A 13,438-nucleotide genomic window follows, 5' to 3' on the forward strand; every position below is an offset into this window, starting at 1 on the left:
GCTCATCCTTTTCTTCCCCTTTTAGCTGGGCAAGGCAACCACAGAGTTTGGAAATCTTGGGTCTTTAGAAGAAAACAAAGCCATGACCCCCAGGGGGAGGGGTTGGAGTCTGGGGCAGGGCCAGCGGAGTGTGAGGGAGCTGGTGAAGATTGGTGCCCTCCGAAGCCACCTTCAAAGGGTCCTGGTGGAGGAGATACCCCCAAGGTCAGGCCGTCAGCCAGTCAGTAGCACAGAGAGGTGTTTCCAGGGTGACCAGGTGGCTCTGGCTAAAACATGAGGGAAGTTAGGTTGGTTTGGGGGAACCTGATAATAGCAGCAAGAAACTTCAACTTGTAAGACACTCGTCAGCCAAGCCCTTTACAGTCAAGACCTTTGGTCCCCACAAAAACTCTGTGTGGTGGGCACCGTTATCATTATCATCTCACAGACGGAAAAACAGGTTCAGAGAGACCAGACACCTGAAACTTGCTGTGTTTACACAGCTTCCCAATGGTGGAGGTGGGATTGGGATCCAGGCAGCCTGGCTTGTAGAACTGCCTTCTCATGGATGCATTAAGTTACTGCTATATTTCTTAAGAAAAAATAGTGCCCTAGCTGGCTTGGCTCATTGGATAGAGCGTTGGCCTGCGGAGTGAAGGGTCCCAGGTTCAATTCCGGTCAAGGGCACATGCCTGGGTTGCAGGCTCGATCCCCAGTGGGGGTGTGCAGGAGGCAGCCAATCAATGATTCTCTCTCATCATTGATGTTTCTATCTCTCTCTCTTTCCTTCTCCCTTCCTCTCTGAAATCAATAAAGAAACATATTTTTTTTAAAAAAAGAACAAATAGCATTCTTCTGCCCTTCCCTTTCCTGGAGGCAATTACTTTTATCCCTTTTAGTTGATTGCTTAGTATTTCCTTTCTTATTTCTAAATAACATGGCTGTAAAGTTACTTCCTAAAACTGAAAAAATTCCAATATAACATTAACTCAGGAAAATGATTATTCTTTCCATGTACTGAGATATATGTAATATATTTCATATATACATTTTTTTTTTCAAGAACATGTTTTGAACCTTTGGTAATCATGAATAGCAAGCAAAACGGACTGAAGAAGAAATAGAAAATTGGAATAGATCTAAAACTAGCAAAGAGATTAAATCAGTCATCAAAAACCTCCCAAGAAAGAGAAGCCCAGGACTAGATAGCTTCCTTGGTGAGTTCTACCAAACAATTAAAAAAGAATTAATCCCAATTATTTTCTAACTTCTTCAAAAAATAGAAGATGAGGGACTACTTTTCAATTCATTCTATGAGACCAGTATTACCATGACACTAAAGCCAGACAAAAATATCACAGGAAAGAAAACTAGACCTATATCTCTTCTAAATATAGATGCAACATACTTGAAAAAAAATATTAGCAAACCAAATCCAAAAACATATTTAAAAGATTATACATATAACCAAGTGCGGTTTATGCAAAGATAGCCCAACACATGAAAATCAATTTAATACACCAAATTAGTAGAATGAAAAAAATTCTGCATGAGCATCTCAATTGGTGCCGAAAAATCTTTGACAAACTCTAACATGCTTTCATGATAAAACAGCAAACAAACTAAGAAAAAAGAGCAATATTCTTAACATGATTAAGGGCGTATATAAAATATGCACAGCTAACTCAATGGTGAAAGATAGAAAGCTTCCCCTCCTTAGGTCAGAAACAAGACAAGGAAGACATTTTCACCACTTCTATTCAACATTGTGCTGGAAGTTCTAACCAGAGCAATCACAATGAAAAAGAAATAAAAGGCATCCAAATTAAAAAGGGAAATGTAAACTATCTCTATTTATAGATGACATGACTCTATATTCTAAAGAATCTATAATAATAAAAGTGTAATATGCTAATTAGATTGGACAGCCAAATGACCTTCTGGATGTCATTCTGGACATCCTTCCTGACAAAGCTGCTCCGGCTGAGGCAGAGGTGGTTAGGGGCGATCAGGCAGGCAGGCAAGTGGTTAGGGGTGATCAGGAAAGCAGGCAGAGTGGTTAGGGGCGATCAGGCAGGCAGGCAGAGGGGTTAGGGGTGATCAGGTAGGCAGGCAGAGGGATTGGGGCGATCAGGCAGGCAGGCAAGTAATTAGGGGCAATCAGGCAGGCAGGGAAAATGGTTAGGGGCAATCAGGCAGGCAGGCAGGCAGGCGAGCGGTTAGGAGCCAGCAGTCCCAGATTGCAAGAGGGATGTCCAACTGCCAGTTTAGGCCTGATCACACACACAGGGATCAGGCCTAAACTGACAGTTGGACATCCTCCGAGGGGTCTTGGATTATGAGAGGGTGCAGGCTGGGCTGAGGGACCTCCCCCATGCACGAATTTCATGCACTGGGCCTCTAGTCCTAGATAATAAAAGCCTAATATGCAAATCAACTGAACGGCAGAATGACTGGTCAGTGAGGGGTGAGGCCAGCAAGTGGGAGGCACCAGGCCAGCCAAGGCAGGTGCCAGTGGGCAGAGAGAGAGGACAGTGATTGGGGGCAGCAACCGGCAATGGCACGGCAATGGGGGGTGGGGCTGGCCACTCCCCAGCTGGCGCTGTCTCCCAATCGGCCCACTGGTCACCCCCTGCAGGTCACAGGGAGCGGTCCTAAGCTGTCAGTTGGACATCCCCTGAGGGATCCCAGACTGTGAGAGGGCCCAGGACAGGCTGAGTATCCCCCCTCCCAGTGCATGAATTTTTGTGCACCGGGCCTTTAGTCTATCAGAAAAACCCTACCTACTAGAGCTAATAAATGAATTCAGCAAAATTGCAGGATACAATATCAACACACAAAAAACCTCCACGTGGTATTTACACTAGCAATGAGCAATCAAAAAAATTTTTTTTTTTGGTTTGCCACAACATCTAAATGAATAAAATACTTGGGAATAAATTTAACCAAACAGATGTAAGACATATACACTGAACACCCCAAAACAATGCTGAGAGAAATTAAAAAGACCAAATAATGGAAAGACATTTTATATTCAATGGATTGGAAGATTTAATAGTATAAAGATGGCATATCCCCCAAAGTAATCTACAGAGCCAATGCAATCCCAATGGCCTTTTTAAAAAAATGAAAAATGGAAAAGCTGATTCTCACATACACATAAAATTTCAAGAGACCCCCAAATAAAGCAAATCAATCTTGAAAAAGAACAAAGTTGGAGTCACACTTTCCAATTTTGAAATTCACTACGAAACTACAGAAATCAAAAGAGTGTGGTATCAGCATAAGGATAGATATATAGATCATCAAAATAAAATTGAAAGTCCAGAAATAAACCTTTATGTCTATGGTTAATTGATTTTAACAAGGGTGCCAAGACCATTCAATGTAAAAAGAACCATCTTTTCAACAAATGGTGTTAAAAGGTTCTGGTCGAGATAGTGGAGTGATGGACACTGTACTCCCATGACCACACCAAAATTACAACTACATTATAGAACAATCACCTGAATAACCATCTGGAGAGAGCTGAATAGAAGTCCTGTAACTAAGGATATAAAGAAGCCAGGAGAGACTGGTAGGCGGGGCTGAGACGCAAAACAAGCTGGCCCTATACCCATGTGTGGCGGTTGAGAATCTGAAGGGGTATCTCAGCTGCAGTGGTCCCCCCTTAGAAGCAAGGGGACCAGCCCCAAGCCGGGCTTCCCAGCCTGGAACACCAGTCCCAGGAAGAGGAGCCCCCATAACAACTGGTTGTGAAAATCAGAGGTATTTCATCTGTCCTGGTAAGACGGAAGGCTGCTGGAAACTCAGGCATCTTCTTAAAAGGCCAGTGCACAAATTCTCGCTTGCAGGCACTCACCTTGGGCTCCAGCAGAAAAGCAGTGACTCCAGGGGCACCAGAGACTTGTAGGGGGAACCTGAGTTGTACGGCTTCAGAGTGAGGCCTGGGAGGATACCCACTGTTTTCCTGTGTTGAGCCCTCCCTCCGCATGACCACATCTGAAACCCGTCACTGCTCCTGCATGGCCCAAGGCTCTCCCAGCGACAGTCAGTCTGGGCCTGTGTTGCCATCATTCTTAAAGCTCTCAAGGAATTTCTGCAATCTTTCTTAAAAATCTCAAGGAATTTTGGTCAAGTTTGGAGGTTCCAGAAACATACAGGGAAAAACTGAGTTGTGTGACTTTAGGGCATGAGCAGGAGGGACAACTGCCATTGTCCCCGTGTGGAGCCCTCATCCCACACATTCAATCTGATTCTGCATTCGCCTGGTGAACTCCCCTAGCTCCACCCTCATGACTCCTTCAGACACTGACCCACTGCCAAGGTCTGCAGGCCCCACGCAGGTGGTGGCTGGGCTCAGTGTACTCTGAGATCTTTGCTGGGTGGCCTCTGGCTCAGGACTGGGGCCAAATTTAAGTCTGTATGAACCTTATAAATACCACTTACCCCACCCTGGCGACTCCCTGAGTGGTTGCCTCACTCAACTTGTGTAACACTTTATACCCTTAGGCAGCTGAGTTTTGCTGGCAGCTGGCCAGTCGTGGCGGTTCTCGGAGTGCCTTGGGCCTTTTGCTGACCTGCTGCAGGCCCAGTACTGGTGGCAGCCAGCCTTGGTTCACAACACGGCCTCTTCCATGTACGTCCAGGCCCAGCACAGGCAGCTACCAACCATGGATCGCTTTGTAGCTCCCAGCAGGTGGCCGCAAACTAGTCACAGGCAGTATATCACACTGAACTTCACCGGACCCCCCCAACAGTGCCCCCAAAACCAACACACCTGGTGGCCAGCTTCAGACCACCACAGAGCACCACCCGGTCAGCCCCACAAGCAGCACACCCAAAGGGTAGCCTCAGCAGGCACCAGACCCTGCTGTGACGAATCCCTCTCCATGGGGTCTGCGCCCCCACAGCAGACCGTACACTGTGGTGACGGCCAATCCTCAGAGCCAGTCAGCCTGAGAGTTAGTCCCACTCACTGATGTGACAACAGCAATCAAAGATCAACTACAACAGGAGGGCACATGCCACTCACACAAGAGACGTTGCTGGAGTGCACAGCTCAGGTAATCAATGTGACTGTGTCACTGGGGCCCACAGGATACCTACTATGTAAGGCCACCAAGCCAAGACTGGGAGACGTAGAGGTCTACCTAGTACATAGAAACAAATAGAGAGGGGCAGCCAACATGGGGAGAGAGAGAAACATATCCCAAACGAAACAACAGGAGAAATCTCTAGAAAAGAATACCCCATTTAACAACTGTAGAATACCCATTCTTATTAAGGACACATGGACATTCACCAAGATAGACCATGCCGGGGTCCAGCCCCAGCGGTCCAGGGGTTCCCAAAGGTGTGGACGGAGTCGGCGAAGAATGTTTTACATGGAGACAGTGTTCAGAACTCTCTAGCTCTCTTTAGTCTCCGTGGATCTTCCCGCCACAGAGAAAGATCCCCAGGCAGGCTGAGCCTTTATTTTATAGTCAGAGGTAAGCAAGGTAGTGGTTACCAAAGTTACACTGTTCTTGTGAGTTTTACTTGTTTACACTGTTCTTGTGAGTTTCACTTGTTTTTGTTCTTGTTGCACTTCCCTCAGCCCATTAGCTTCCCAAGTAAGATCTAGGGAACGTTATAAGGTCAAGCCTAATTATGCTAAGAGGACTGTGCCCTCTAAGCTGGGACTTGTTTGTGACTTTGCCAACATGTCAGTCCAAGGCTTAATCCTATATCGGCTCCCCACAAGACCATTTCTGGGCCATAAAAAACACACACAAAAAAAACCCCCAAAAAACATAAAAAGTTAAAATAACTAAATTATACAAAGTTTTTCTTGTACCATAATAGAAATTATTGGCAGAAAGATATCTGAGAAATCTCAAATATTTGGAAATTGAACAAACAATAAACTTATAAACCTTGAGTCAAAGAGGAAATCGCCGGGAAAATTAGAAAATATTTTAAATTGAATGAAAAAGTAATCATCTGAGTTTTACTTTAAGAAACTAGAAAAGTGAAGAACAAATTAAACCCAAAGCAACTATAAGGAAAGAAATGAAGATAAGAGAAGAAATCAATGAAATCCAGAACAAACAAAAAAAGAGAGAAATCAATAAAACTAAAACCTGTTTCATTAAAAAAAAATCAGAAAATATCTAAGAAAAAATTTAAAAGACACAAATTACAAATACCAAGAATGAAAGAATTGACATCACTACTGTTAGGTCTGATCAAATAACTGAATCCAAATAATTGAATCAATACCCCCTCCCCTGAGAACGGACCTTTAGAACACTTCACAACTGACATTCCCTTTCACTTAGTCCACATTCCACTTGCTAAGACCATTATCTTCCCCCCTGCAGACCCACCCAGAGAATTCTCTGCCCAGAAAAAGCCCGCCTAGAGTCCTTTAAAATCTCTGACTCCCTGTGCCTGGGTGCTGGTGCCAGTTTGGGGCTCAGTCATCTAATTTTTCAGATGACCTAACAAATTCATAATTCTTTACCCCTTTTGGCCTCGTGCATTCCTCCTTCTGCGACTCTAACAACTACCAAACCTACCGACACTAAAAGAATAATAAGGAAATACTATGAAGAACTCTAGCCCAATTAATTCAACAAGTTTGATAAAATGGAAAAATCCCTTGAAAGATACAAACTGCCAAAGCTCACTCAAGAAGAAATAGATAACATGAATAGTCCTATATTTATTAAAGTAATCAAATTTATAATAAAAAAGCTTCTAACAAAAATAGCCCTGCAAAATTCCAGGCCCAGTGATGTTGCTGGTGAATTTTACCAAACAGTTAAGAAATAGAGAATAGCAATTCTACACAAACTCTTTTAGGATGCAGCAGCAAACACCATTCTATAGTACTATTTGCTTTCACCTTCCCCCCTCTTTTTTTACACAAATGCTCACTGTAAGATACTCATCTATAAAGAGGATCTAGGCCCCCAAATGGAAGTCCCCCCAAATGCTTCTCCTTCCAACCAGAGCCCATTTCCCAGCAACAACCATTGCTAGAAGTTATGTATATAGCCTTCCCAAAGTTTGCACTGCATGTGCAGGCTCATCCATGCATCCATTCATGCATTCATCCATCCACCCACATATCCATACTTTATCATATGTTATTTATCGCATTGGAGCTTGGGTTTTATCACTTACCAACACATCTTAGAAATCTTTTCATGTCAGTACATAGAGATATATCTTGTTTTTTAAATTGCTGCGCTGTATTCATGGTATGAACATATCATAATTTATTTCACCATTCCTCTACTGAATGGATGCCTTTGTTATTTTAGATTTCCTCCCCTTGTAAACAATATTGCAGTGAACATCCTTACACATGAATCTGTGTACATGTGCCATCATTTGAGCAGGATCCAACCCTAGAAGGGGGGTTTTTGGGTCAAAGGGTCAGTACATTAAAATGTGGAACATGGTTAAATTGCCCTCCAAAAACGAGACTGTATGAATGTAGACAGTGTGTGGGAAACCTAGCTTCACTATATTCTTGCTGATATCAGATATTATTGACTTTTACAGTATTTCCTAAACTGATAGAAAAAATTTTATTTCATTGATATTTGAATATGCATTTCCCAGATTAGTAGTGAAATGAACTTTTTTTTTCCATGTATGTATTGGCTATTTGAATTTCTTCTACAGATATCCTTTGTCCATTTTTCTATTTGTTTCTTGCCTTTTATTGATTTGTTGGGATCTTTTCTATTCTGCATCATGTCTATTAACCCTATTATCATATGTGTTGGAAATATTTTCTATCAGTCTATGACCTCTCTTTTACCTTTCTTTTTTGGTGTCTTTATTTACACAGAGGATTTTACTTTGCATGTAGTCAAATCTGTTGTCTTTTCATTTCTGGCTTCTGAATTTCGTGACTGGCTTAGGAGGAGTGAGCCCTTTATTGTTTATCCAGCATTTTCATTTTCATTTTTTCATATAGGCCTGGGACTCAGTGAAGTACATATTGTCTCCACTGTAGAGATAAGAAAAGGGAAGGCCAGAGAGGGTGACATCTCGTGTCACACAGCTACTTCGGGGAAGACTCAGAGCTGAATTGGGAATCTTGGAGTCTCACACCCAAGTCACTACTTCCTGCTGCCTGGGTCATTGGGCAATACCATTCCTCACAGCCCCACAGCATTCCTGGCAGGTCACCTGCGTGCCTCCTGTCGTTGGAGAGCTGGGGCCCTTGCCTCCCTGCGGGGGACAGATCTGCTTCCCTGGGGTACCTGCCTGCTGCACATTGGACTCCCAGGCAACTCTGTTCCCTGTCCCTCCAAAGGCCTGTAGCAATGTGGGGCACCCTGCAGGGCACCACCTCTCCAGGTTGGGCACTCTGACCTCTTAGGTCCTCCTAGAACATGGTCTCCCAAACACATCTGGTCATCATCACTCTCATCAGATCTTCAGCAATGTGCAGGCTCATCAATGTGACATTCACTATTTCAAGTCCAACCCGTTTGGAGGGAGCTCCTTTGTGTGGTGACAGGGGCACATTTGGATGCCACAGGGGGACAGAGATGGACAGTCTGCCAGGGCTTCAGAGCAGCGGCTTTAGAGCTGGGCCTTGACTGAGACCTCTAGTCAAAAAGAAATCCAGCAGAGAGACTGGAGTGGGAGCAAGAGAAGGTGAAGAGTCAGGGCTCCCTGTGGCCAGCCAGAGGAATGGAACAGCGGTGGAGGTGAGAAGGGGGTGAGCTCCAAGGGCTTCCACCTGGCTGGGAGCTCAGGCTGCATCCTGTAGGCTGTGGTTCTTAATAGGAGCTTCTAGAGGGGGGACCTCCTAGTATAGTCCAGAGATTCCAGCCTCAGAATCACAGGGGAAACTGCTAAAATGCAGATTCCAGGCTGGCTGAATTAGGGCTGGAAGGTGGGAACCTGCACAGGTAGCAGGCTCTAGGGGACTCCGATGCTCATTTCTTGGCCGAGGCCACTGCCCTTAAAAGCTCACCAATGGCCCCAAGGAAGCCTGCTCATCTCTAACATGTAGATGAGGTTTGTGTCTGATCTCAGGACAGGATGCTTGGCTTTCATGGGATTCTCACAAAGTCCCTGACCCAGGCTGGCAGAGCTCCCTCTCAGGTGGAGGGTGCTGAGGTGAAGAAAGGATGTGGTTGGAAGGGGAGGGTGGGGCCACAGTGGCCCTGAGGGGTGGCCCAGGCCACCTCAGCAGAACCCACCTTTGTCCCCAAGATTAGAGGAAGCTGCTCGCCCTGTTATACCTGTCTACCCTAGAGCTCCTCAGACTCCCTACCTCCAGGAGGCCTCCCTGCCTCTGGCAGATGACAGGTGTCCTTCCTGTGCACCCCAGGCCTCCTAGCCTCACCCCTATTCCAGTACGTTTCTCACTCAGCAGGCCTCAAAGGTCTATCATAGCCTCACTGTGTGTCACGCAGTGTGCCAAACGCTCCTTGGAGATTTCTCATTGAATCCTCAACCCTGGAGGTACGTGTGGTTATTATTCCAAGGCTCAGAGACGTTAAGTCACTTCCCCGAGATCACATAGGTGGGGAGGGTGTTTCTGCCTCCTGAGAATGTGGTGTACCTGATTGTTCTGATCCACTGACGTTAGCTGTCTGAAGGATGAATGAGAGAATGAGTGAATGAATGAATGAACAAATGAATGCTGTGTTGCAAAGCTCTCTGAGCAGGAAGGTACTTGGTCCTCCTGGGCATATGGCATTTGGAGGCTCAACATTGCCTCAGTGTTGTTTCTGAGCCAGGCACCATGCCGGACGCTCTGCATATTTACCTCCTCTACTTCTGTCCACCATGAAGCTGGTTCTATTAATTATCCCATTTTGCAGGCGAGGAAACCAAGGCTCAGAGAGCTTAGGCCACTTGCCCCCAAATCCCAGAGCTGGCAGATGACAGAACTGGCCTGTGCTAACGACCACCATGCTGTCCAGGGTGACCTGGATCTTCCCCAGCAGCAAGCATGACGACGACCAGGCGACATGGGTGGACGTGCCCTGGGGCCAGTGACTCCTGCTGGAGGAAGCCACAGCGATGCCATCGGGATAGTGACGAGCAGGGACCCCAGATTGACATCACTCTTTCCTGTGGCAGAGGAACTCCGAAAGGGTTTGCATGTCAGCCCAAGGATTAGGAAATCCCGAGGCGACTGCGTGGGCCATGTCACGCTCCTGCACAGACTGAGGCCCGCCCTCACCTCCCTGCCTGGCTCCTGGTAACTCCAGACCCCATGGCAGGGCCAGCTTAGGCCCACCCTTCTGATCCTTCAATCTTAGCCCCCGCCCCTGCCCTGGGGACAGCCCATGCCTGGCAGATGGGAACTCGGTCAGTGCTGGACACCTGAATAAATGGGCAAACGGATGAACACATAGAAGGAATTCTTTGCTCTCAGAAAACATTGGGCAAATGCTCTGTGGGTTTGGCCCTGTTTGGGGCCCAGGAAGGAGAAGGCTCAGGGCTCTTTCCTGCTGGCAGGGCCCTCCCTGTCCTGCTGGGAGGTAAGACAGGCACCGCAGTGGTGGGGCTAGATTGCAGGTGATAACCCTGACGTGGATTGATATTGACATAATTTATCATCAAAATGGGGACCTTTGAGGCCAAAAGGGATGCTATTAATAATTGCACTAACTCCGGGGCCTAAAGAGGGACCATTCTCAGCCACCCTGTCCAGTGGGCACTCTCTGTGCACCAGTCTCTGGACTAAGCTCTTTGCACAGATCCTCTCGCTTGATTCTCACCTTAGGGGACACTATAATTATCCCCTGCTCCAGGTGATGAAAGACAGGCTCAGAGCCACAGAACTGATAAGTGACAGAGCTGGACTTGAATCCAGGATCCCAGTCCCAGAGCCCATGTGTTTAACCACTTGCCTTTGGCAATGGCCAGGGCTCTCCAAGGTCAAGGTAGAGAGGGATGGCCTAGGCTTTGGAGCCAGACAGACCAGGAATTGCATTCCCCACTACCTGTGTGACCCCAGCCAGGTCCCTGGCCTCTCTGTTTCTTCATCTGTTATTGACTCAGTTCCAGTGAGACCATAATGCAGGTGACGTGCAGCCAACAAACATTGATTGAGCATTTACTTTGTGCTTGGCCCTAGAAACACAGTGGTGAACGTGGCAGGCATGGCCCTCCCCTTTGGAGCTCACAGCCTGATACCAGAGCCAGGAGAGGAACCAGGACAGGGGGAGATGCAGGATATCCTGGGAGCACGGAAGAGGGGAGACGAGGAAGAGCCTGCCTAAGCTGAGACTGGAGAATGAGGAGCTGAGGGGAGGTACAGGGAGGAGTGGGGGATATTCCAGGAAGGAGAGACGCATGGTGAAGCCTGGAGGCAAGAGAGTGCATAGGACATCTAGGGACTCGGGGTGTCAAACAAACAAAAGGGCCCATCAAAGGCACAAATACTGGATTGGGCAAAGAAATCAGTTCCAGCTGAGAGATCAGGAAGGCTTCTTAGCGGAGGTGGCTTTGTGCTGGCCTGGAAGTTAGAGCAAGAGTTTGCCCTTTAGCCATAGGGAGCTGGGCATTCTAAGTAATAAGGACAGCACCAACAGAAGTGCAGAGGTAGGGCTTCTGCGCAGCCAAAGAAATGATCAACAAAATGAAAAGGCAACCTACAGAATGGGAGAAAATATAGGCAAATCATATATCTGACAAGGGGTTAATATCCAAAATATAGAAGGAACTTATACAATTTGATAGCAAAAACGTATCAGATTAAACATGGACAGAGGAACTGAATAGACATTTTTCCAAAGAAGATATGCAAATGGTCAACAGGTACATGAAGAGATGCACAGCATCAGGGAGTTGCAAATCCAAACCCGCAATGAGACAGCGCCTCACACCTGTCAGGGCGGCTGCATCAGCCAGACAGGATTGGCGAGATGTGGAGAGAAGCGGACCCTTGTACTCCGTTGGAGGGTTGGCAAGCTTGCGGCCCACACAGGGGTAGGCAGGCCTTGGCCGGCAATGGGAGGTGAGGTGTGAGTCAGGTTAGGGAAGCTTTGAAGCCCACACGAGGGAGTCTGGACTTTGTTGGGCCATGGCGAGCCACTGAAAGTGTTTGAGCGGAAGAGGGCCAAGATCATCGATTGCTCCAGGAAGGTCAGCAACGAAGAAGAGAAATGCTAATGTGTGGGAGCTTCCATCTTGTCCCCGCAGAAAGGGAACAAGCCCTCTGAGAACTCTGTGATTTTACAGAAGCTGTTACTTCCCTACGTTTGTATCTTTTTAGTTCCTTGCCGTGATTACCCTGAAACCCCAAACCAGAGACTATGGGACTACCTCCAAGCCGCTAGGAGGAAAGGATCCCAAAGGGAACCATTTGGCAGGGCAGGCGAAGGGGGCCCAGAGAGCAGGGCAGGGGCCGAGCCGGCGGGAGGGGTCACAGGGAGACGCCTGGCATCTGTGATATCCCTGAGTCTCTGCTGGATCCTGAGAAGAGACAGTCCCTGGCCTAGGCGGGGCCCCTCATCAGGTCCCTGAGCTGCAGTGGCAGATCGGTTCTAAGCTGTGGGAATGTGTCACAGCTCAGAGAACCCCAGAGCCCTACTTCCAGGAGGAACCCCCCCCACACACACACAGGAATTCAGGAGTCGCAACCTGAGCAGGCAGCCGACACCCTGACCCCAGGGCCCCTCCTGCTCTCCGCCGAGACTCCCTAAGGGAGGCAGTTGCCAGGACACCAGACTGTGTGTGACCGAGGGCCAGCACTCCATGGCTCTGAGCCACAGCCTCCTCACCTCAGAGGGGAACTGATCTCCCCTTGGCTGGTCTCGTAGGTTGATTGTGTCACCTGGGGCCACCCATGGAAACGCACTCTCTAAAGTTTGAAACAGTGAGGGTCCAGGGTAGAGAGGGGACTTTGGGGTTCCCAGTGGGTGCGATGCCCTCTCTGGGCGTGGGGCTGGGAGCCCACCTTCCAGAGTTGACTCTCGGGAAAGCCCCTGCCTCTGAAGCCTGGGAAGCCCTCTGATTCCGCCAGGCGCCCTTCCGTCTTCTCTACCACTTGTTTGCGGGGTTTTTTGTTTTTTGGGGTGTTTTTTTTTTAGCAGGCAGAAGAGGCTCCAGACTTCCAGAAGGCCACAGAACCTCTCTAGAATTCAATAATGCCATTTTCAGCATTTTTGTGTTTGATTTTCTTAGCCTCCCAGAAACTCTTATGAATTTGTGTGTGTTTTTTTAAAAAGGGAACTTTTAGGCTCCAGTACCATTTTCAATGTCTATTCTCTCTACTCAGCAACTCTGTGTCCGGGTATTTGTCCCACGGAAAAAAATGTGCAATTATAAATATACTTCATAAACAGTGGCCATTCCAGCATAAGCTATAACTTTGGAACACTAAACATGCATCAGTGGGGGTTGGTGAAATATTTTATGGCACAGGCATGTTTTTAAATTACATGCAGCTTTCAGAATGAATGAATGAATGAATGACTATCTG

Source organism: Myotis nattereri, assembly GCF_964212035.1.
Source record: "Myotis nattereri genome assembly, chromosome: 5".
Lineage (NCBI taxonomy): Eukaryota > Metazoa > Chordata > Mammalia > Chiroptera > Vespertilionidae > Myotis > Myotis nattereri.